Source organism: Oreochromis niloticus, linkage group LG22 (genome assembly GCF_001858045.2).
Source record: "Oreochromis niloticus isolate F11D_XX linkage group LG22, O_niloticus_UMD_NMBU, whole genome shotgun sequence".
Classification (NCBI taxonomy): domain Eukaryota; kingdom Metazoa; phylum Chordata; class Actinopteri; order Cichliformes; family Cichlidae; genus Oreochromis; species Oreochromis niloticus.
This window is the reverse complement of record NC_031985.2, coordinates 10,764,804-10,791,279: the sequence shown is the minus strand read 5'-3', so window position 1 is coordinate 10,791,279 and position 26,476 is coordinate 10,764,804. Positions and strand designations below refer to the sequence as shown.

Below are 26,476 nucleotides of genomic sequence, written 5' to 3'. Positions count from 1 at the left end.
CCGACGACACCACCAATGTATTGCGGCTGAACCAAGCTGCCTCCCAGAGCACCGACACTGATGACAAGGCAGCCATCGCTGAGCCCAACGACATCAACGTATTGCAGCTGAGGAATCGCAAAGTCCTCAGAACGCCGGCTAAAGCGAGACGTGGCGCTCTGCATTAACCTGCTCTCTAGTATAATCTCATTCTCCAAGCGTACAAACAACTCACATGAAATGTTGTAGTCTTTGTTTATTGGCGACAATAAAACAATCATGAACAAAACCATACAGCATTTGTGTTCTTTCAGGCAATGTAACAGCACACGTGCACTCATTTCACACATCGGTCGGTATTATCTTGCACAGAATACGTTCAGAGACCATCTTCGTCTTCTTGGCCTTCTCCTTCGTGTAAAGGATGAGCATCAGTCTCCTAAAAATGCTGATGAAATCATCAAACAAGGTCACACAGTGCCAGATGTAGTCCTCGTCCCCGTTCTCTGCTTTCTCGATAATGAGCTGAGTGTCAAACAGGACAAAGCCGCACATGACGAGCAGTCCCAGGTAGGTGTTCGCCTCAAACAGAAGCGTAGATCCGAAGAACACGTTCGTCAGAGACACCAGGAACAGAATAGAACAGCCGGACATGAGTGTGCCTCGGAGGAACAGGTGGCCCCTGTGTGTGTCGTACAGAGTGAAGCAGATGAAAATCACCGAGGTTCCCACGAAGGCGGTCGCGATGACATTCGGATCGACAGCGATGACATCGTCCAGTATGGGTCCAAGGCTAAAACCTGTGAGCAAGGCAAATCCTTCAAGGAAAGCAAGTCTCTTCCTTTCGGTCTCAGGGTTATGGGGGGGTCACGGCAAACCAGATAAACAACCCCAGTGAGGTGAGGGTAGCCACCGAAAGACAGATCAACAACCCCAGGACTGCGAGGGGGGATGCCGCACTCACTCTAACCAGGCATGCGACCAGATAGATGTAGACGTAGGAGCCGACAGCGGCCAGACACATGCAAATTGCCAAGCTTGAGTACACTTTCTTCAAGTGCTCCTGGGTGGAGTGAGATATGTGGGAGAACTGGAAGAGAGCATCTGTCTTGCTGTGGTCAAACGCGTTCATGGTGAAACCAGAGACTGCGATCGGATGATACGTCCTATGAAAAAGCCGTCTCCTTTCTCTCTGTTACGAGCCGTCTCCTTTCTCTGCTTTATAGTTAATGTGTGTTCTGAAACAGCAAAACCAAAGAACCTGCACTGGTTCCAATCACATATATACAAGACTGTACGTCTTTTGCCGGTTGAAGCGTTAGCTTTGAAGCGATGGCCAACATATTACATAGACGTTACACGTTTTTCTGATTCACGTTTATTGTGCCACAATTGTGTAATTAAATCAACTGACATACAATATATAAAGCAGCAATCATAGTAAATACACATGGTAAGATGTTACATTCGTTGCTTGTATTTCGACTAGGCGGATGCCCCATCCGGATGAAAAGGCGGCCTCTGCTGGCCGCGCACCATAGAGCATGCGCGAAAATGCAGTAATTTCCGCTAGGCGGATCCCTGCCAGGAAGGAGAGGCGTGGTTCGCGGGGGACACGCCCCTAGGGCCATGTGCAACGGGGTAGTGCGTTTTTAAAACGCCCCCTGTGGCCGTGTATTTTATTACAACGTTGAGAAAGCCTTGCCGTTGAGGCGCCTGTTTCCCTTAACCCTTGTGCGCCCGCCTGTTCTCGGGGCGTGGGTCGTGGAGACCCCCGAGGGGCGTGTGTGTTATTATGATGGTGGTGGTGGTGGTGGTAGTGGTGGTGGTGGTGATGGTGATGATGATGGTGATGATGATGATGGGGGGGGTCGCTAGGAGCCCCTCGGGCATATGCGTTATGATGATGTTTAGGGTGGGGCGGGGTCGCCGGGACCCCTCGGGGCATATGCGTTATGATGTTTAGTGTGGGGTCGCTAGGACCCCCTCGGGGCGTATGCGTTATGATGATGTTAAGGGTGGGGGGGGTCGCTAGGACCCCCTCGGGGCATATGCGTTATGATGATGTTTAGGGTGGGGTGGGGGTCGCTAGGACCCCCTCGGGGCATGTGCGTTATGATGATGATAGTGGGGTCGCTAGGACCCCCTCGGGGCATATGCGTTATGATGTTTAGCGTGGGGGTCGCTAGGACCCCCTAGGGGCATATGCATTATGATATTTAGCGTGGGGGTCGCTAGGACCCCTAGGGGCATGTGCGTTATGATGATGATGATAGTGGGGGGGGGGTCACTAGGACCCCCTCTGGGCATATGTGTTATGATGATAGGGTGGGGGTCGCTAGGACCCCCTCGGGGCGTATGCGTTATGATGTTTAGTGTGGGGGGTCGCCAGGACCCCCTCGGGGCGTATGCATTACGATGATGATAGTGGGGTCGCTAGGACCCCCTCGGGGCGTACACGCTACGAATCGCAAAGTCCTCAGAACGCCGGCTAAAGCGAGACGTGGCGCTCTGCATTAACCTGCTCTCTAGTATAATCTCATTCTCCAAGCGTACAAACAACTCACATGAAATGTTGTAGTCTTTGTTTATTGGCAACAATAAAAAAACAATCACGAACAAAACCATACAGCATTTGTGTTCTTTCAGGCAACGTAACGGCACGCGTGCACTCGTTTCACACATCGGTCGGTATTATCTTGCGCAGAATACGTTCAGAGACCGTCTTCGTCTTCTCGTCCTTCTCCTTCGTGTAAAAAGGATGATCATCGGTGTCCTAAAAACGTTTAGGGTGGGGTGGGGGTCGTTAGGACACCCCCCCGAGGGGCGCTCGTGTTACTACGACGTCGGCGGCGTCTGGGAAGCGGCGTTGCGTGAAGCGGCGCAGTTGGGACAGTACGTGACGGCGCAGTTGATGCACACGTGCGCTCGGCACTCGCGGCACAGGATCTTGGTCTTGACGTCTTTGCTCCTGGGACACACGCGGCACCTTCGCCTCTTGACCGGAGAGGAGTCGCGCGTCGGCATCGTCAGCCTCGGCAGTAGCGGTAGCAGTAGTAGTAGCAGTAGTAGCAGCAGCAGTAGTACCTCGGGCCGCGACTCGGCCTCCTCCTCCTCCTCCTCGCGCTAACGCCCTGGCTTTGATCGTAATCGTCGGCTACATCTGCGTCGCGAGTTTCACCGACAGCGCCGTGGCCGCGATCGCGCCCAAGAACATGAACGCCACCTGCAGCGCGGCCGGCGTCCTCCTCTTGCCAAACCGACTCCTCAAACCGGTAAAAAGGTCAAGGATACAGTTACACGATTGCTAAACTAACCTGTTTTTGAATAAAAGAAAACCATATAAGCATGTGCCCTGGAATCTTGGTTGTAAAAAAAAAAAAGAAGCACTACACATTACTTTTCTTATGTCTACTATACAGGAGTTGCTGCTCACACTCTGAGTTGCACTAATGTGTCTGTCAGATGTCCCAAATGGAATGTCAGGCCGCATGCGCACTCACGCCGGACACCTCCTTGACCTTATTTCCACGAGCCCTCGACTCAGCTGCAAAGTGCTTACGGGGTCAGTTTCCTTTTCATCAGAATTATCTGCCGTCATTCAGACATAAGTTGAGCAATGGTTTAACCAATTTTCCATCAAAGGGATGCCGGAATTAAGTTTGACTATGGAGCACATCTCCTTCAGCGTTCACAATAATGGATTGCATTTCTCTCAGTCAACTGACTGTTTAGGGGGGAAAAGCGGCTAATAGTTAGTGGACTCTGTGTTTGTGGTTGTTGTTTGTTGATCACACTAGGAGTGAACAAAAGCAGAAAAAACCCCTGTAAAGATGCAGACTGTGAAAGTCTGGTTTATACCACAAATCTTACCAGCTGTAACTGAGTTTTTTGTGTTTTTAAGTTATAAGCACGTGTCAAGACTTCAGTCTCCCATTGCTGATGTGATCCTCCTTTTTGTTCCCTATTAATGATCTAATTTGTGATATTGCCCCCATAAAATAATAAGGCTTTAATGAAATCATTGTGATACAGAGATTTGATTTCTTGTGCATGCATTGGATAAAAAAGTAATTTTGTCAAGACTGAATGTAGTTTACCAACTGCTCCTCAGTCCAAACTGACTTTATGGTTCATACGTGTCAACTCAGGGAACTCCTGCCGTGACCTCCTCTCTGTGAGCGCACACACACACACACACACACACACACACGCAGAAGGAGAGAAACAGAAAGATCATTAATGCAGAGGATTGCAGCAGCTCTTGGATTTTCACTCTCTGCCGGATTTCGGAAGAACGGTCACATAAATTTCATTACAAATTTTTTTGCCTTTGCTTCAATGTGTCTTTAAATCCTTTCTCGTTCAAATTGTTTATTCACATAGTAAAGAAGTAGCTAGGGAACTCAGTAAGTAGGAACAGCAATAGTTTAAAGACATTTTCTACAATACAGAGGATTTCATCATCCGCAGTTTGTGAAAACTGCAGTTAAAAAACAAATCAGTAAATTCACAAATGATGGACTCTTTTCAGAGGTACGCTTCATGTACTGATTAACATACAGTTCAAAGATGTACATTAGGGTTATGTGGATTTGCTATATGAATTATTTTGTGAAAACATAATTTTTTTCACAACAGGTGTGATTAGTCACGCGTATGGAATCCAATACACACTTCCGGAGTTCCCCCCTCCCCTCACCGGATGCAATTCGCCGCGCTTATGGATCATATTACACACTTCCGGAGTACTTCCGGTAAGGTCAAAAGGTCAAGGCTAGGGTCATCAATCAAATTTCGACACAAGCTGTACTGTTATTTTTTTTCTTCTGCAAAACCATGTCGTTTCCTGTCAGCCTGCAACCTAGTTTTACACTGAAGTCTGGGCCTCTCATAAAACACACTAATCAGCATTTAGATTATATATTTTATTTCTTAACAGACCCCCTCTTAAACTTTCCCCACAAAGGTCACCATATTTCTATTAGTTAACTTAATTAACTGACTCCCTCAATAACCACTGTTTACTAACACCAGATATAATTAGTTTTTCCTGGTCAAAGGTCCTACTTACGTTTATCACTCTTTGGAAACAGCCTCTCTAGAGTTAAGTTTTCCCACCCCCTCTACGGATAACATAAATCCAGTCTTAACACTATTTCTTGGGCAATTTACCTAACATAGAAATCCTGCAAACTATTTCTAAAGTCGCTCTCATTATTCTTCAATACTTTTATGCTCACATTTAACCTTAACAAGCTTTTAATTTCCTAAACAACAAATTTTATTCAACTATGGAGCTCTCTGCTTCTTTTGGGTGCCCCTTTCTGGTGGTTCCGTTTGGTCCAATGCTCCCTGGAATCTCGCCACCCCTGTGGTCGCTGTGGTCCTGAAATCTCCTGCAAAGGAAACAAAACACCTTTCCCTACTACGCCTCCCTACCTTATTATGTTCATGAATTGTTCTCTTAATTATTCAAACTTTTTTCATGTTTGGGGCTCTCTAATCAAAAGGATTAACCTAACTATGTGTATAAGCGTGTTAGCATCTATCCATCAGCCCTCAAGGTCATCCCTACAATATATCAATTCAGTCAGTCACGCTGAACCAGGTTTTTGACTTTTATTTATATATATTCTTCAATGTTACTCATCTCAGTAAACAACATTTTAACACCTTTAACGCACTTAAAGCGCTGCTTTCACGTCCCTCCAGGTGTTTCCTGTTGCTCATTCTCTTCTCCTCTTATCTGATTATCAACATCCTGTACACAAAACCATTGCTTCTGCAAGTGCGAAAGTTTCCAAGCAGAATGTGCCTTAACTCTGACCTACAAGTCACAGTACATGTTATCTGTCTATGCAAGCATCTTCATTGACCTTTTACACCCTGTCACCTTTCACAATAGATCAGAAGAAAATCATTATAACCGCTTATTCTACTAAAAGATCAAAGAGAAAACAAACATTTTTAATCAAATAAGTTTAGGCATAAAAGCAATTATGCGTAATTTTTATCATAGCCAAATTATCAAACACCCAATAAGTCCTAATATGATCATAAAGCCCCTTATTTCAAATTAAACCCAAAATCACCCCTTCTTGACACACCTCATGTGTCAAATAAGCTAAAACCAGCCACTAAAACTGAAAATACTGAAAATACTTCACCACCTCTTATAAAATTGAAAGGAAAAGCTTAGTCACGTTATTTCTGTAAAACCCTCAGCAATTCTCCTCTCGGGTATATTTGCTCCGGGCCTCCAAACCTGTGTTTAGGAATAAAATCAGTCTAATCATCATGTTCAATCTTTTACACCCCTGGCTCCATTCAGAGCTGCCTAGAAACAACACCTGTGTGTTAACACTAACTTCATTTTAAAACTCACATTTCCTGTGTTATAACATGTTCTTGATACAGCATATTTTGATTTCATTTTGCTCCTCTTAATGTAATGGTACATTCTAATTATACTTTATCAGACTTAACCAAAATATATATGCTTTCCTTACTTTGCTCCTGTTTTAAAGGAAAAAACCTTGGTCACTTCGACAAGTGTTTGTTATTCTATAACTGCATTTTATATGAAAAGTCTAGCAATCTCCTATGTTACTCATAAATATTACTTCTGTTTTAGTTATTTTCCTCTATAAACTTTAATTGACTTCTACAGTGGCCTATTTTGTTAATGGCATGAGTTATATCAAAAATTTTCTCCCCTTTAGCATTTGGCATTTTCCCACAATATAATCTAGTACCATAATCTAAACCCAGTCAATAAAACAGAATTTTCTTAAAGCAAACATCAGCAACCCAAAATCAGCATCCCCAGAATTTAGTCTTCCGCTCCTCCTGCTCATGGCAAAAGCAAAACAAAGCAAAGCAAAGCATCCCCTTTCTCTTGCCAGCGTGGTCAATTGTTTGTCAACATTTATTCATCCTACTCTTGGTCCAGTCACACGCATTCACTCACACACATTCACACGAGATATTTTTGACAGTGGAGACTCCCACGCAAATAATCAGATTCTCCACCCTCAGCAACATGAGCTCATTCATTTGTTTTATTTTGTTTTGTTTATTATTATTATTATTTTTTTTTTAGGAAAATAGTTCTTTATGCTCTTTTACTGGATCGAGTCGCTACAATCCTTTTAGAGAGGGACTTACAGCCTGATCAGGTTCCCACAGGTAGCCTTTTCCTCAGCCCATTGTAATCTGGAAAAGCCCACCTTATATTTGTTCTCCCGGAAATTTTTACAGCGCTGTTAATTCAATCTTGCAGGCCTGTTTACAAAAAATGAGAGAAAAACAAAAGAGCTGATTATTAGCTCATCAAAGCACAAAACAAAATCACCTGCCAGGTTTTTCTAAGTGCACTGTTACAAAAATAATGAGCCGCCTTCGACATGTCCATGTTTAATAAAACTCCCTCTATTCAAATAAGAAAACAACCCAAACCTAACTGACAGAATCAACCCATCACTCAAACAACAACCCCAAAGAAAAATTTTGCTTTTCACACTGGAATGTGAATTTCTTCCCCAGGTCTGTGCTTTTTTTTCACTTATTTTTCACTTTATTTTTCATTTTCACAGACCCAATCATTTTATTTAACCCCCCCCCCCCCAATATAAAACATGTGACATGTAATATATTTCACAAAACAAGCTCGTTCTCATGTAATCAGAGTGTACAGGGAGTGCAGAATTATTAGGCAAGTTGTATTTTTGAGGAATAATTTTATTATTGAACAACAACCATGTTCTCAATGAACCCAAAAAAACTCATTAATATCAAAGCTGAATGTTTTTGGAAGTAGTTTTTAGTTTGTTTTTAGTTTTAGCTATTTTAGGGGGATATCTGTGTGTGCAGGTGACTATTACTGTGCATAATTATTAGGCAACTTAACAAAAAACAAATATATACCCATTTCAATTATTTATTTTTACCAGTGAAACCAATATAACATCTCCACAGTCACAAATATACATTTCTGACATTCAAAAACAAAACAAAAACAAATCAGCGACCAATATAGCCACCTTTCTTTGCAAGGACACTCAAAAGCCTGCCATCCATGGATTCTGTCAGTGTTTTGATCTGTTCACCATCAACATTGCGTGCAGCAGCAACCACAGCCTCCCAGACATTGTTCAGAGAGGTGTACTGTTTTCCCTCCTTGTAAATCTCACATTTGATGATGGACCACAGGTTCTCAATGGGGTTCAGATCAGGTGAACAAGGAGGCCATGTCATTAGTTTTTCTTCTTTTATACCCTTTCTTGCCAGCCATGCTGTGGAGTACTTGGACGCGTGTGATGGAGCATTGTCCTGCATGAAAATCATGTTTTTCTTGAAGGATGCAGACTTCTTCCTGTACCACTGCTTGAAGAAGGTGTCTTCCAGAAACTGGCAGTAGGACTGGGAGTTGAGCTTGACTCCATCCTCAACCCGAAAAGGCCCCACAAGCTCATCTTTGATGGTACCAGCCCAAACCAGTACTCCACCTCCACCTTGCTGGCGTCTGAGTGGGACTGGAGCTCTCTGCCCTTTACCAATCCAGCCACGGGCCCATCCATCTGGCCCATCAAGACTCACTCTCATTTCATCAGTCCATAAAACCTTAGAAAAATCAGTCTTGAGATATTTCTTGGCCCAGTCTTGACGTTTCAGCTTGTGTGTCTTGTTCAGTGGTGGTCGTCTTTCAGCCTTTCTTACCTTGGCCATGTCTCTGAGTATTGCACACCTTGTGCTTTTGGGCACTCCAGTGATGTTGCAGCTCTGAAATATGGCCAAACTGGTGGCAAGTGGCATCTTGGCAGCTGCACGCTTGACTTTTCTCAGTTCATGGGCAGTTATTTTGCGCCTTGGTTTTTCCACACGCTTCTTGCGACCCTGTTGACTATTTTGAATGAAACGCTTGATTGTTCGATGATCACGCTTCAGAAGCTTTGCAATTTTAAGACTGCTGCATCCCTCTGCAAGATATCTCACTATTTTTGACTTTTCTGAGCCTGTCAAGTCCTTCTTTTGACCCATTTTGCCAAAGGAAAGGAAGTTGCCTAATAATTATGCACAGCTGATATAGGGTGTTGATGTCATTAGACCACACCCCTTCTCATTACAGAGATGCACATCACCTAATATGCTTAATTGGTAGTAGGCTTTCGAGCCTATACAGCTTGGAGTAAGACAACATGCATGAAGAGGATGATGTGGACAAAATACTCATTTGCCTAATAATTCTGCACTCCCGGTATAACTGGATGCAAGTTTCACCCATACATCAGACACAGGAAACTCAAGCCTCTGCTACATCTTATTCTCTTGTTTTATAATCCAGCCATCTTTCCCTGATCTAGTAACAATCAACTAATTTACATATCAGCTCATGATCCACTAAGTTGAACCGACAACAGAAATGCATGCTCAAAATATTATCACAAAAGAGAATTTGCTTCATACAGTAAATCACGTGTGTCGCTCCAATCAAGCAGACAGCATCTCACAATTTACTATATTAACAACTAAATTTATTCTCTGATCACTGGTTTGTCATACCAGAATCTCTTCTTTTTTTTCCTTTCACCAAGAGTTTCACCTATTGTCCTGCAACCTGGAGAGTTAATTGTCAGCAGTCTCTTCCTTTGCCATTTCAAGTCTCAGCATGGCAAATATGAAACTCAGACAGTCTTCTCAAGTCCATTCACACACAGTGATGTCGCTGGTGAACCTCCCAGCTTGTTATCAGGAGTGCATGCTTCCATCCACGATGGCATTTATACATGCTGCTGAACCCTTTAAGGTTGAAGGTTTAGGGCAGTGCTGCTGTCTGTTCACCTTGTTGACTCTTGAAGTTGAAGCCATTGCTCTCGAACTGCATTTTGTCTTCAGGGAGTGATTGATTGTCCTCGAAGCTTGTTCTTCAGGTTAAGGTGTACATGGAATGAGGCTGTGAAATATTCAGCCAAAACATGGGCTGGGTGTGGTTCCAATTATATTAGTCTATCATTTTGCACTGGCCGCTGTGCTTGTGGAGAATGCTGATCCAGTTCCGTAGCCACCTGTACTAACACACTAAAACATTTATTTAATATAATTTTCATCGCTACTTATGTGATACTTTTCTGCTCAGATGTGAAGTTACCTATTGATACAAAGTATTTCCTGTTTTCTAAGTATGTTTTGAACCAGTTTAGTATAGTTCCTGAGAGACCTGCCCAGTTCTCCAGTCGTTTGAGTAATATGTTGTAGCCAACTGTATCAAATGCTGCACTGAGAGCCAGTAAAACTAAGACTGACATTTTTTTACACTGTCTGTATTCAGACATATGTCATTAAACACTTTGGTCAGTGTGGTTTCAGTGCTGTGGTTCTGTCTAAAACCTGACTGGAAGGCATCATAGCAGTTATTCTGTTTTAAGAAGTAATTGAGCTGTTGAGAAACTGCTTTTCAATGATCTTACTTAAAAATGCGAGATTTGAGATCAGCCTGTAGTTGTTCATTTGTGTCTTGTCAAGATTGTCCTTTTTCAGTATAGGTTTAATTGCAGCAGTTTTTAGAGGTTTTGGAAATACACCTGACATTAAAGAAAAGTTGACGATCTGTAACAGGTCTGACTCCAAAGTCTTTGAGACCTTTTTGAAAAAACTTGTTGGCAGGACATCTAAACAGCAAGAGGAGGAGTTCAGTTGACCTAAGATGTCCTCCAGGTCTTTGCTATTAATAGGGTGAAACTGTTTGATGGTGTTTAACCCTCTGGGGTCCAGGGTATAATTGGCCGTTTTTGACTACTTTTGATTTTACCTCTATATTTCACCTTTAAAATATGTTTTTCTTGCCTTGTTTGGTATCATTATTTTCAGCACAACCTCAAATATCTGAAATTTGAGTTATTTTTTCATTTTGGTATACTATATTAGCACAGTTGATCTAAATTCAGACAAAAAATTCAAAATCCGAGTGGAAAAAAGTTATATTTTTTACTGTAAAACCCACAAACATGTTTAACGAATCATTTTCATAACTTGAAATGCAAATAGAAATTGTACATTTCTAAAAATTATGCACAAGTTTTGCAAACAACAAAGTTATATGGTACTATTTACCTAAAAATGCAGCCAAGGCCTCAGGCGTTTTTTATATAACCATTTAATACTATTTACAGAACAATCAGGTGCTCTGCATCAAATAAGAAGGCACACAAATTATTTGTGCCAGTCCAAAAAATGTAGTTTGTGTTCAGTATAAGACAGAGGAGAAAACCACAGGCCTAAACCCTGCAGGTCTGACTGCAGGAGGTGCATCAGTCCTGTTTTCCACATGGGAACAGCGTTTACACTGGAATCTGCCTTTGACGGCTTTTTTTGGAGAAAATATGAAATTCAGCAGTCTAACTGACACACAATACAAAACAATAACTACACAACAAACTAACTATAGCCTCCAAACACGCTAAACATCACTAATGTCTCACATATGAAAACTCGCTCTCTCTCTTTCTTTCGCTCGCCCGCTTTCCGTCGCGGGTGTCACTCCTAAAAACTTCCCCTTCTCCCTAAGCAACCAAATGTCACATGTTGCTATATCATTTTTTTGATTGGCTGACATGGTAAACTCTAACACCAATAGGGAAGGGGTGTTTTTTTCTTTTTCTTTTTTCACTCGGAAGCGGAGAGTGTTTGCTAGCGCCGTTTGTAGAAAACACTGTTTTTACCGTTCTTCCCGCTGTAAACACCACTGTTTTGTTGAGAAAAAAACATCGCGTGTATTTTTTATCATAACTCTGGCTTTACGTGGCCTATCGACACAATTTAAAAACTGGTATATAGTTTGAAGTCCACACTTTCGACCCAAGTTGGAATGGAGACTCTGACTCGCTGCATCTTGTAGCTGTGTCGTCTTAAATTGGTCACGTGATTTTGACGCGCCGGCGCGTCCGGCGACCCCAGAGGGTTAAAAAGTTTTTCGGTGGACACAGTACATATCCTGAATCTGCTGTTGATGTACCAATTGCTTGTCTAATCTTTTGGATTTTTGCTGTGAAGAATTTTGCAAAGTCATTGCAGGCCATGGTCGAATGAAGTTCAGCTGCCACTGACACAGGAGGGTTTGTTAGCCTGAGCATTATGACTGTTTTTGGCGATGATGTCAGAGGAGTAGGACCTCCTTGCACTCCTCAGTTGTAAATTATAATTGTGAAGTTTCTCTTTATAGATGTTATAATGAACCTGGAGGTTTGTTTTTTTTTCCATCTGCGCTCAGCTTTCCTACACTCTCTTTTTTCGTTTTTCACCAGTGTGGAGTTTCTCCATGGAGACTTTTTCCTTCCAGAGATAACCTTCACCTTAATGGGAGCAATTGTGTCCATAACATTTAACATTTTAGCATTGAAGCTATTGACGAGCTCATTGACTGAACCTCTGGACAGGTCAGGTGTTAATGGGAAGACCTGGTTAAAGATCTCACTACTGTATTCAGTTATACACCGTTTTGTGATCACTGTTGTTGATATATTTGTGTGGGCTGAAATTTTACTTTCAAAGAAAACACAGTAATGATCAGACAGGCCCACATCAGACACAGTAACCTTTGAAATGCTCAGGCCATTGGAGATCAGTAGGTCAAGAGTGTGTCCTCTATTATGTGTGGCCTCTGTTACATGCTGAGTCAGCCCAAAGTTGCCCAGAGTGTTACTCAGGTCTTTAGTCCCTTTGTCCTGAGGGTTGTCCACATGGATGTTAAAGTCCTCAGCAATAATTACACAGTCGAAATCAACACAGATCACAGACAGCAGTTCACTGAGGTTCATTAAAAAAGTCTTTGCAGTATTTGGGAGGCCTGTAAACATTAAGAAACACAACTTTGGATGGGGCCTTCAGCTGTAAAGCCACATATTCAAAAGACTGAAAACTTCCAGGAGATGGCTGCTTACATTGAAATGATTCATTAAATAAGACAGCAACCCCAAAGAACATTCCACAAACTCTTGCATGTTGGCCCCTCTCACGGAGGGGCTATACCTCCTCCCTCACAGAGAGAATTATGACCTTGTTTTCTGCTTGACCATCACCTAAGGATTTACATCCCTGATAAGCAGAAGGAATCTCACTATCTGTTTACAGTCTCCCATTACAATGGCCTTACTGTGTTAACTTTCCACATGCATGCAAACTGGTGACAGGAGTTCAATTCAATTCAATTTCAATTCAATTCAATTCAATTTTATTTATATAGCGCCAGATCACAACAAAAGTCGCCTCAAGGCACTTCATAGGTACAGAGAAAAACCCAACAATCATATGACCCCCTATGAGGAAGCACTTTGGCGACAGTGGGAAGGAAAAACTCTCTTTTAACAGGAAGAAACCTCCGGCAGAACCAGGCTCAGGGAGGGGCAGCCATCTGCTGCGACCGGTTGGGGTGAGAGAAGGAAAACAGGATGAAAGACATGCTGTGGAAGAGAGACAGAGGTTAATAACAGATATGATTCAATGCAGAGAGGTCTATTAACACATACTGAGTGAGAAAGGTGACTAGAAAGGAAAAACTCAATGCATCATGGGAATCCCCGGCAGCCTACATCTATTGCAGCATAACTAAGGGAGGATTCAGGGTCACCTGATCCAACCCTAACTATATGCTTTAGCAAAAAGGAATGTTTTAAGCCTAATCTTGAAAGTAGAGATAGTGTCTGTCTCCCGAATCCAAACTGGAAGCAGGTTCCACAGAAGAGGGGCCTGAAAACTGAAGGCTCTGCCTCCCATTCTACTTTTAAATACTCTAGGAACAACAAGTAAGCCTGCAATGTGAGAGCGAAGTGCTCTAATAGGGTGATATGGTACTACAAGGTCATTAAGATAAGATGGGGCCTGATTATTTAAGACCTTGTATGTGAGGAGCAGGATTTTGAATTCAATCGTGGATTTAACAGGAAGCCAATGAAGGGAAGCCAAAACAGGAGAAATATGCTCTCTCTTTCTAGTCCCTGTCAGTACTCTTGCTGCAGCATTTTGGATTAGCTGAAGGCTTTTCAGCGAGTTTTTAGGACATCCTGATAATAATGAATTACAGTAGTCCAGCCTGGAAATAATAAATGCATGAACTAGTTTTTCAGCGTCACTCTGAGACAGGATATTTCTAACTCTAGAGATGTTGCGCAAGTGGAAGAAAGCAGTCTTACATATTTGTTTAATATGTGCGTTGAAGGACATGTCCTGGTCAAAAATGACTCCAAGGTTCCTCACAGCATTACTGGAGGCCAAGCTAATGTCATCCAGAGTAAGAATCTGGTTAGATACCATATTTCTAAGATTTTCAGGGCCGAGTACAATAACCTCAGGTTTTTTCTGAATTAAGAAGTAGAAAGTTAGCGGCCATCCAGGTCTTTATGTCTTTAAGACATTCCTGCAGTTTAACTAATTGGTGTGTGTTATCTGGCTTCATGGATAGATAGAGCTGCATGTCATCTGCATAGCAGTGAAAATTTATGCTATGTCTTCTAATGATGCTGCCTAGGGGAAGCATGTATAATGTAAACAGAATTGGTCCTAGCACCGAACCCTGTGGATAGGAGTGCCCTTAGTATAGTAAAGATAGAAAGTGATATTACTATAACTAATGTGATATGATTAAATATGTGATTTATACATGAGAAAAGAAATCTGCACACGGCAGTACGGTGCCGTGTGCAGGAGAGTCGGGAATGCTGTCAGACAGATGTACCCAAACTCAAATGCTTCGGCAATTACTAAGTTGGAGTGGAAACCGGATCAGAACTCCAGAGACTATGTAGAGCAGGGGAAGGAGCAAACTGGCCACAACCCCACTACAAGGGGTCTCCATCAAGAGTGGTTCAGGAAAGCAGTGTTGGAAGGAGTTCCAGAGGAAGTGAGAGAGAAAATTTTGGATGACCCCGATTTAGAGGGGGTGGATTCACATCGCTGGGAGAAACACTTGGTGCACCATCTTGATAAGTATAAACTGGAGAAAGAGAAAAAGAAAGGTGATTTAGAGGAACTTGAAGAACAACTATTGAGGTTTAAGGTGGGAGAAGCGAAGCAACATGTTGTAAAAAAAAAAGAAAGAAAGAAGGGAAACCCGCAAAGGTTATGGTGGCTCAAAACCACCCACCTGACTCTAATTGCCCTGATTTTTACTCTAATAATTATGCGTCGTCGTATCCATATCCAGGATACGACGACGGACTGCCAGCCGCACCCGTGCCCAGCTGGGGTGGTAATATTGGGCCCGGTAGGGGTAGGGCAAGAGGCCGTGGTGGCTCAGAGGGTATAAGGGGGGCACCTGGCTACAGAAGGGGACCGCCTGGAGCGGGACGTGGGTGGTGTGGTGTTTTATGGATCTGTGGTCAGCCAGGGCACTGGGCCAGAGACTGTTATCATCAGCAGCCTCAACAATACACTGGTCAGTTACAATGGGGCGGAGGGGGACCCCAATATCAAGCACCTAACCCACACATGACACCATGACCACGTCCACAAATCCCGACCCTGGAGGCCGGCTGGGACGGGCAGCAGTATATGCAGTGACACACCCCACAAAGAGGCCGGGGAGATGGGAGAAAGGCAGATCCCTTGCTCCCAGTGACGGTGAATGGACTGACTCTGCCGTCTTGATGCATTCTCAATCATCCAGGAAAGTAAATCTCCAAAAGTTGATTCTGTTTATCTGGACGTAGCGTTTTGTGGGAGAAACGTTTCGTCACTCATCCAAGTGACTTCTTCAGTCTCAGCTGACTGCAGGGGCTGGGAGGTCTGACCTTCCAGCCCATTGTTCCTTCAGTGGGCTGGTTTCAGTCATTATGCAATGCACTGTTTATAAGACTGGGGAAACCTGCAGTCAGCTGAGACTGAAGAAGTCACTTGGATGAGTGACGAAACGTTTCTCCCACAAAACGCTACGTCCAGATGAACAGAATCAACTTTTCTAGACTCTGCCGTTCCTGGTTGATACGGGAGCCACATATTCCACCATTTGTGAGGCTCCAGGAGTGACACAAGTAGTGACACATCCTTATGTGATTTCAGCACAAGTTCCGGTGAATTTAATGGGCAGAGACTTGCTGATTAAACTTGGAGCAGTTATCATGTGTGGGGCTGATGGACTGACAGTGACTTTGCAAGACGGCACTCAGCTTCCATGCATCTCTACAGGGACCAGAGGTCAATGGCTGCTGTCTGAGGACATTGGGCAAACAGCTGACATCTATTGGGCCCGGCTGACTACATCTGACGGCATCCTGGCTCATTTTTTGCTCTGGCGCCCCTGGATAATGGCTTTGGATATTTACTGTTGTGGAAGTTTTCCATTTAAATATAGGTTTAAAGGTTCACACTCTCTTGCTACCTACCAGAGTCCTCGAAAAGACAAAAGATTCCTCCTGTGAAGTTGTCTGCTTCCTCCAACTTCCTTACTAGACCCCCACCATTTGTCTTACTATATGGGTGTGAGACGTGTTAAAATCCAGTGGCACCAAGGCATTATACGATAAAATAATGTGATTAATACATAAATAAAAGAAATTCCTATACATTACTCTTCTCCCATTGACCCATACCACTTGACGCTCTTTTATGACCATGATAAAATTGAGTGGTATGAAGATCTGTTTTTTGAGTTTCTTGAGGGAAGATCTTGGGAGATTTGTTCTGAAGACATTTATGTGGTGTAGCCACCCTGGTCCGGTTATCGGAAGATAAACAGAGCTGGTTCAGAATGGGCGACAAGTCGGTCCCTTATGTGTTCTTGGCAGTGCATTCCAAACACCAGGCGAAGGACCAGGGTCCCCAGCAACCGATTGGCAACACACTCAGATCCCTGAGGTCTCCTTCTCCCCAAGTACAAGAACACCGCCCTATTTGTAGGACTCATGGCAGGGAGCTGACGGACCACTCAGAAGAAGTTAAAGGCCTGGCCGCCCTGCCACCCTCTCTGTGGTCACAGGGGCCCACAGATGTTGGCTTAACCGCATGCTCCCCTGTGACTTTTGAGTTAAAGATGGAGGTCCCAATTTGGCGTCCGCAATACCATCACAGGCCTGAGGCAGAGGAGGATATTGCAGAGATCATAGAAGGCTTGTTGAAGGTAGGGGTGTTAGAACCCTCAACCTCACAGTGGAACACTCCGATTTTGCCTGTAGAGAAGCACGGCACAGGAAAGTATCATATGGCGCATGATTTGAGGGCCATCAATGACATTTTGAAAACTAAAACTGTTCCTGTTCCTTTCCTAATCCTTTTCCGGCCCTTACCAACCTTTTACCGGAACACAGGTAGCTTACTTGCATTGATTTGGCTAATGCTTTCTTCTGTGTTCCATTGCACCACTCCCTGAGAGATGGTTTTTCGTTTATTTATAGGGGTCGCCAGCTCAGGTACACTTGACTGAGACAGGGGTTTGCTCTATCACCAGGTATTTTCAACCAGGCACTGAAACAGATACTGGAACCATGTGTGCTTTCAGTGAATTGCACCCTTGTCCAGTATGGATGACCTGCTCATCGCAGCTCCCACGGCAGACGCTTGCTTTCAATCTACCATGACCGGGCTCAGGAGACTGGCGGAGGCAGGGTTTAAAGTAAGTAAGGACAAACTGCAGCTGGTGAGGCCCAAGGTCACATTCTTGGGAAGAGAAATCCAGCAATTTCAGGTTGGGATGTTGGCCAATCACAGAAGTGCCATATTGTCCCATCCCAGACCGGAAACAGTGAAAGAAATGCTTTCTTTTTTGGGTCTCACAGGGTATAGCCGGCACTACATTACAGATTATGCGGGCCGTACCAAACCCCTGCATGACCTAGTTAAGCAGCAGGGCATGAAGGACCTGACTGCTAAACTGGATTGGACCGCTGAGGCAGTGCAGATCTTTGTTTCATTGAAACAGGATCTGTCACGCACTGCAGATTTGTAGTTCCAGACTATAACAGAGATTTCTTTTTGGATGTTTCTGAAACAAATGTATTTGTGAATGGAGTTTTGTTTCAGAAAAAAGGGGGAGGTAGACAGAGTGAACATCTACACGGACTCAGCATATGTGTTCGGAGCTGCACATGTGGAACTGGGCCAGTGGAAACAGGCTGGGTTTCGAACTTTAGCATAACAGCTCATCAAGCATGAAAAGGAAATGAAAGAGCTGGAAGAAGCTCTAAAAGGACCTTTGGAGGGGCAATTATCAAATTCAAAGGTCATGATGATTTAGACACATGGGTTGCGAAAGGAAACCGAGTAGCCGATCAGGTGGTGAAGAAGGCGGCTGGTTACACGGGAGTGAAACAGATGGTAAGTATGGGTATGGAATATGAGGAAAATCCTGGATTGGAGAAGGAGGACATCATTAAAGAGCAGGAGAAGGCCACACTGGAACAGAAATCAGTATGGAGAAAGGGGTGCCAGAAAAGTGGAGGAAATATGGAGAGGACCTAACGGGAGACCGGTCCTAACGGTGGGTCTGGCAGAGAGGAAGATTAGAGAGGCTCATGGCCTAGGGCATGTGGGTGTGACCCAGATGGGGAGGAATCTCTGTCATTGGTGGCACCCATTCTTGAAGGACATGTGCGGGAGCATGTGAGGACTTGCCTGATCTGTGGACAGTACAACTCCAAGTTAACAGTGAAGCCGGAAATGGGTAAGTTTCCCCTTGCTCCAAAGACCCGGGCAGGAGATTGTAATTGATTACATGTGTACGTTTTATGGGGCTAAGTTTTATTTCCAGTTGGATATATCTGAATAGTTCTGTTTTTTATTTTACTGTGTTGGTAGTAGTGGTAAGGAAGTGTGTTTAGGTGCTTTTACTTTGAAAGGAAGAGAGCGGAAGGAGAGACGGAGGAGCGGAGTGCAGCCATGAGAGAGCAGAGGAGAGAGAAAAGTGTGCACGAGATGCGGTTAGCGTCTGCAGAGACTTTTCCCAATGGACGGCAAGGATAAATCATCCCACGTTGACGGCTGAGTAACCGAGCGTGACTGTGAGGTGGTGCGGCCCGGACTGGTTTGCACTGTTGCCTCGAAATATCCTTAGTTAGCGGCGTGCTAACTTGGCTAATCGGAGTTAGCCCTCAAAGCGGACTTCGCTGGGCGTCACCTGACCTGCACGGAGTGGGAGGCTACTGACTGCCAAGGTAGGCCGATCAGGTTTGCTGCTTAAAAGGAGTAACGGTGCGTTCACACCGAACGCGATAGAGGCGGCCAGAGCGTCAGGTGTACATGTAAAGTCAATGGAAAGAGCGCGATGACACGCGATTGCGCGTCCGGCGAAAATTCGGAAGCAGATTTGCGTCGCGAAAACGCCAAAACCTGTGAAACGCGCGTCAGTGTACCGCGTCTGGCGTGTTTGACTCGCAAAGAAAACCACCCGTGTCAGATTTTGTGTTGATTTTGTGCACACGCGCGTATCACGCCAACCGCTCGAGTTGGAAAATCTGAACTCCGGCGTCAAATCGCGCCGCGACAACCAATCAGGAGGCTGGTGACGTGGCTCTGACCTAGGTCAAAGGGGCAGATCCAGCCAAAGCCCTTCATTCAGTATGGAGGAAAAGCTCATCACTGCCATGGCTAATCACCCAGAGCTGTATGATGCCAGCTGCTACTTCTACCGAGACAGGAATAAAAAGGACCGAGCTTGGAGGCACATAAGTGAGGAGATGGGGCAACCCGGTAAGTTCATTCATTTTTTTTTTAAATTTTCAGACTGACCCGATGAAGCCGCGCAAAAGCTAGCAAGCCCGCCTACTGTCCCGCTATTTTCCCACTGATGTACAAATACCGTGGTTTTATGCATGTTGTCATATACACTGTAAAATCTAATTAGTTCCCAGAACTCAAAAAAATTATGGAAACTCGTTGCCTCAAAAAAATTGAGTAAAGCTTAGCTAAAAATGACTAAGTTAGGACAACTTATTTACTTTGAGTACTCTGTACAAGCTCATTTGTTCCCAGAACTCAAAAAAATTGGATCAAGTTTACGTAAGATGACCAAGTTAGGGCAACTTACTCATTTTGAGTACACTGTACAGCCTTGTTAGTTCCCAGAACTCAAAAAAAATTATGGAAACTCGTTGTCTCAAAAAAACTAAGTAAAGCTTACTTAAGATGACTGTTAGGACAACTTATACATTGCAAGTCTGCAGTATTAACAATAACTTGATATTTCTGACTGTACAATACTAAATGTTTACCTACTGACAAACATGTTAAGTTCAACTAAATGAAAAAACAATTTGTGGTAACCTGAATATGATTAAAAATAATTAACAACAATTTTTGTAATGATGTTAAAATGAGTCCAACTTTTATTTTCAAACACAACAAAGTATAACAGCCAACATACTGGACATGTTCTGCTGAACAACAAACAATTATATTGCCATCACTGTTATAATCTTACAATGAAACAAAGTCTCAGATGTAATTATTCTGAAAATAAGTTTAGGCCTACCACAAGTTTGTTTTGTACTTACATTACTTATATAATCAAAATAAAATATTTGTTGTTCTGTCACAAGTGCAGTCTCTAATTTAAACAACACATTTGTTTTTCATTCCAACACATGAGCTGGTGTATTATTTTAAGGATGGCTTGTTTCCAGTCCAGGCATTACTGCCTGAATGACTGTCATGGATCGAGGTGATCCAAATGTAGGTGCAGAAGAAAGTCTTTAACTTCCCTTAAGTACAGTGGCAGTGGATGTGGGTTGGAGATGCAATGAGCTTGAACCTGCAGGCGACCATCTTCACTGACCACACCATCTGTGACGGAGGACTCATCTCTCCTGGTGTCCTGCAAGCAAACAATCATATTTTTGGAACATGAACTTAATTGCTTTCTTAAAACATTTTTTTCTGCATTTGGTATAGAACAGACTCCAATTTAGACGATCTCAGGCTCCCTCCCCACCGGAGAGGTGACATTCAACGTCCCACTTGTCAGTCTGGATAGCCCTGACCACCACCCAACACACAATAATGTCATGAAAGCATCATTTTAAAAAAGGGCTATGCAAACATGGCCAATAACTTTCATTCTAATGATGTGCAAAATGATTTTGGGCACAAAACAAATTTTGCTGTTAGAAAACTTGCAGACTTCACTATATACAGTGTAGACCCTCTAAACTAAGTTTGGGGGACGTGATCTTTCAAGAAATGCAGACCAAACTGTTGTTGTTTGTTTACTTACACAGCATGTCTTGTAGAATTAACCATGGTCACCAGCAACAGCATAGTGCAGTCATATCTCAAGTCTAATAACAGAAGACAGGAAAAGATCAGTGAAGAAACAACTTCCCCAAACGAAAGCACAAATAAAACAATAAGTAAAACAGGCTGATCTAAAGTATGATTAAAGTTCAGCCTGATTAATATAAATGTCACTGACAGTTGCTAATATATTGGAAAACCAAAACACTTACTGATGTCTTTCTGTCCAACAGCAGGAGTGCTGGTCCCGATCGGCCTCAAAGACAGTAAGAAGCAAGCAGAGGGAGAAAAAACAGAACATTTTTCAGAAACTGATTTGATCCTTAATGGCTGTGCAATCATTGTAACATAGAGTTTGCTTATGTTGTTAAATAAAGGCTAGACTTGACATTAATAGATGCCACAGATGTTCTAAAGCTGCCACAAAGCATGAAAAAAAAAATAGACGTCTCCGAAAACGTCGGAGCATTTTTGCAAATATGTGATGTGTCTTGATAAATCGAGCAGATACTTGAACTTTACACAGCTACATTCTCGCCTGAAAATATCTTAAAAGTTTATTTTGTGACCCAGAAAAAGTAATACATTTTTTAGCCGCGCTCCTCCGCCATTGCCGCGCTTACAAGTATGCACAGGCTCCGACAACCGCGGCCAACAAATGCGATCCTCCTTTTCCCCAGACTACCCTTTCTGGGTCACAAAATAACCTTTTAAGATATTTTCAGGCGACAATGTAGCTATGTAATGCTCAAATATCTACTTAATTTATCAAAATATCACATATTTGCAAAAGTGCTTCCACGTTTTCGGAGAGCTCTGTTATCCACCCCCCACACCCCTAACGGCTGCACCTCCCGAAGAATTTTGTCTGGGCTCTTATCTCACTTATTTATTTCAAACAATCAACAGAAAATTTCACCACATAGTTTTGTAAGGTTTTTAAGGCTGTGGTGTTAATTTTTAAGTAACATGAGCCCAGCGGCAGCAGCAACGCTAGGCTAACACTAACTAGCTAGCAAGATTTTAAACCTGGTGCTAAACTAAGAGAAGCCACAAATCAGTTTGAATAAGAGTAAACATTTACTCACCAAGTCAGTGTATCAGGTAAAGATCCAAAGCAATGACAACAATAATATCTTGAGCTGACACTTCTCCAGGTTTGCTCAACATATTCCATAAAAAATGCACCGTGAACATGCGGACTGATCCGAGAGGGAGGAGGACGGTAGTCACATGGCATTTTCAAAACACATCTTTCATCCTTCCGCACTGAGAAGCAAAACTTCCAGCTTACTTAGTTTTTCTAAGTTAAGACAACTCAAATAAATGGAGTTTATCAGCGTTTTTGCATAAAAAGTACTGGTAACTTATTTAAATTGAGTTCTAATAACAAATTGATAAAAATTGAGTTCAGCCTATTTAATATTTTTAATTAAACACAATATTACATTTTACAGTGTAGGAATATATTTTGTTTATTAATAAACAGCACACAGTGGTCCCGCTCATCTGTCACTGCCTCGCTTTTTCGCTGATTTGTTATTGCACTGTACAACATTGCATTCTGCAGCCTGATTGACAAAGCTCCTCCGTGTCGTGTCTCCTGCGCTTGCCAAATTTATCATGTTTGGTTTTGATAACCATCACGTCCAATAGAAAAAGCAGCACAAAAACACTCATAACTATGACCCTCATTCGGAAATAGACACCTGAACCGGGAGGGAAAAAGGCGCACGAAAGTGGCAGCCAGATGAAGACAAAACGCGGCATAATAATACTTTTACGTTTTGCAATCTACAAAGGTTTTCACTTTGAGAATCAACTTGTGAGAACTGTGACTAATGTTCATGTGTGTGGGGAAAAAAGTGTATAGAATAGAATAGAATGCCTTTATTGTCACTATACAGTTGTACAATGAGATACAGAGCATCTCCTACTCAGTGTAAACATGCTGGGGGGGGTACAGTTCTGCAGCGCTATATACATATGGACAGTATTAACATATGGAAGAAGATGTGTATATATATATAAAATGTACAATTTACAAGCCGTAAGTAATATGTAATAAATAGTGTTATGTATGTACAGTTGAGTTATTGCACATGGAATTGGTATAAATAGTGTTATGTATATACAGTTATTGCACATAGAATTGGTATAAATAGTGGTGGTCCATAGAGGAAGTGGGAAGTGGGGGGCTGTGTTATCGGTGCATGTGTGAGTTCAGGGTGGTTATCGCTTTGGGGAAGAAACTGTTTTTGAGTCTGTGGGTTTTTGTGTTGATGCACCTGTAGCGCTTCCCTGAGGGAAGCAGGCTGAACATGTTGAAGCCAGGGTGGGAGCTGTCCTTGATAATGTTTGCTGCTCTGCTGAGGCAGCGGGAGGAAAAAATGTCCATCAGGGAGGGGAGAGGGCAGCCGATGATCTTTTGTGCTGTCTTGACCACACTCTGAAGCCTCACTCTATCTGCCTTGGTGCAGCTGCCGTACCATACCGTGTTGCAGTAGGTTAGCAGGCTCTCAATGGACGAGCGGTAGAAGGTCAGCAGCAGGTTGGAGTTCAGCTTGTACTTCCTGAGGACTCTCAGGAAGTGCAGCCGCTGTTGGGCCTTCTTGATGACCGCTGAGATGTTTTCCGTCCAGGAGATGTCAGCAGAGATGAGGACACCAAGGAACCGGAAAGTGTATAAAGTGCGTGGCGAGGGGCTAGTTATTGTGAGAACCCCTGCTGCAATAAAACAGGGACCACTGTATATACTTTCTCTATGATTATTGTATTCAACCTGTTAACATTTAATATTGTCTTGATAGAACCAACTGATTCTGCAGCAGAGCATCCCCTGTTGCTTCTCCTGGCTCCCCGGTCCCTGAGCTCCTGCTGCTGCAGCCACAGGTATGTACAGCAAGCACCGATAACTTTTTACTCGGTGTGGGATTGCCTTGTGATCACCTTTACTAAATGTCTACAACCAATCTGATTATATCCTGTTTTTTGTTTTTGTTTTCAATGTTGAAATGAAAATCTAGTAGCAGCCTTCTCATTTCTTTGTGTCTTGTGCTGTGTTTTACAGGCCCACAGAGGAGGACAGCGCCGAGGCAGATGAGGGACGGGTCCCAGGACGGTCCATCGGCGGTGGAGCTGGCCATCCTGGTGTCCCTGAAGAGGCCACGCCAGTCTACAATGGAGCATTTCCTCCTCAGCCTTGTTCCTGCTCTGGAGAGCAGCTGGGTCTTTTTTTTTTTATTCCTGTCTCTCTGTAAATACTTATATTTTATATATTTATGTTTAATGTTTTTCTGTTTGAGAATTTTAATATTACTTCAAATAAATTTTTACAATGACTAATGTCTCAGTTCTACTACACAGCAAATGTTGGCACACGACTTGACACATGTAGAATTTATTTCATGTTATACTAATGACAAAATATACTAATACAGTGGGATGCAAAGGTTTGGGCAACCTTGATAATAGCCATTATTTTCCTGTATAAATCGTTGGTTGTTACAATAAAAAATGTCAGTTAAATATAAATATATCATACAGGAGACACACACAGTGATATTTGAGAAGTGAAAAGAAGTTTACTGGATTTACAAAAAGTGTGCAATAATTGTTTAAACAAAGTCAAGCAGGTGCATAAATTTGGGCACCACAAAAAAAGAAATAGAATAAATATTTAGTGTATATCAATGTGTGTGTCTCCTATATGATATATGGGGTGCCTTTGTCTGGACGTGCTTCCCATCCAGAGCTCCACAGCAGAGAGGGAAGTTCCAGCGCTCCTGGAATCCCTCTGTGATGGACCGCCAGTCTCCAGGTGAAGGCACAGCTATGAAGTCGTCCACTACACAGTCCCAGATGGCCGTCGCTACCTGGGGGGTGATCTGGCACACCGTGGACACACCGACTCTGAAACTGAACGCGATGGTCCTGAAGGAGTCCCCGGTGGCAAGGAACCTGGACAAAATTGTTCAAAATTAGTATTATGTGTACTGCAGTTACAAAATACATTATTCAAATTACAAAATACTTTTGTGATGTCAGATTTAAATTACAAAACATAAATCTTACATAAAACATTTTGTAATTATAAGGATAATTAGATAATATATATTAGATATAATATAAAACAGTCAGTTGTGTTTTGTTTTAACTTTAACATATCATAATTTGATTGGTAACAACTTTTACCCCTACAGTGTGCCAATCACTCATAATTCCTAGACATGTCAATCAGGTAGGAATGAAGTAAGACATTAATATAAATAAAGAGTTGTATGTTGACATGTAGCTCCTTGCTTAAATCATTGTTAATATTTTTGAAAAATTAACCTTTGATAAGACAGCATATCAAGATAGAATATGCTAGATAGAACCATATAACTAAAGATGAACCAAACTGTTCACAATTTTATCTAGCTCTCAGTTTTAAGAAAGGCTGGTGACCCTGGTGAGTCTGACAGCTGCGAGGATTATATACAAATATTCAACTATACCAGAATTAATTCTTTGTAGTGAGTATCACTACAAAGATTAACCCACAGTGGGCCTCATACCACAGTTTGATATCAGCAAACACCGAGAGCATACATTGATAGACACTACAGCCATGCTATCATTGCAAACACTGATAACATAGCATAAATCAAATTAAATCGGGACTTGATGAGACCTTTCGAGTATCACTAGAAATATTATAAACAGTCGTCTCAGTACCACAGTTTGCTATCAGTAAACACCGACGGCATTCACTGTTAGCATACCACATCCATATTAGCAGTGTGTAAACGGATAGTTTAGCATATATTAGCACAGGTACGGTAGTACCTGTGCTAATATATAAAAGGTGGACTACCGTATTAAACACTTTTACTAACCTCAGGCAGATGGACAGGCGCTCTGTAGGTGGGATTGAGCGCCTGTAGTTGGTGTCTAGGTGGGCGATGCTTGGACCAACGCGGGACAGCAGGTCCTCAAACTGGGTGAGTGAGAGACGGTGGAATCGCTGTCATCGCCGTCATCCAGGCGCAGCTCCTGGAGCAAGTGGTGAAACTCACCAAACTGCTCACACCTCTGGAGGACCTGATGGACCCAGGTACGGTGTGAACACACCGTAAGCGTGCAGCTTGGCGACCTAAGGGACGGACCTCTCGGCGTGCCGTGACTGTATTGTGGACAAAAGACTAAGGTTTCCAGGTAGGAGCACCATTTTGTTTTCTTTTAGGACCGTTGGTTCCTATGCACCCTAGCATCGATCCAGGCCTGCACCGAGGGGACTTGG

At 43.0% G+C, this 26,476-nt stretch overlaps 1 long non-coding RNA gene and 1 pseudogene across 1 annotated transcript; both read right to left on the bottom strand.

Moving 5' to 3' along the window:
• Positions 1-321: 321 nt before the first annotated feature.
• Positions 322-1,302, bottom strand: LOC109200441 (probable Bax inhibitor 1; annotated as a pseudogene).
• A 23,616-nt stretch (positions 1,303-24,918) lies between these two features.
• On the bottom strand, positions 24,919-26,252 carry LOC112843540 (uncharacterized). The gene is made up of 2 exons (XR_003215962.1): positions 26,073-26,252; positions 24,919-25,152 (listed from the first exon to the last, which is right to left on the bottom strand). It is a non-coding gene; the product is annotated as an uncharacterized LOC112843540 (long non-coding RNA).
• Between the last annotated feature and the right edge of the window lie 224 nt (positions 26,253-26,476).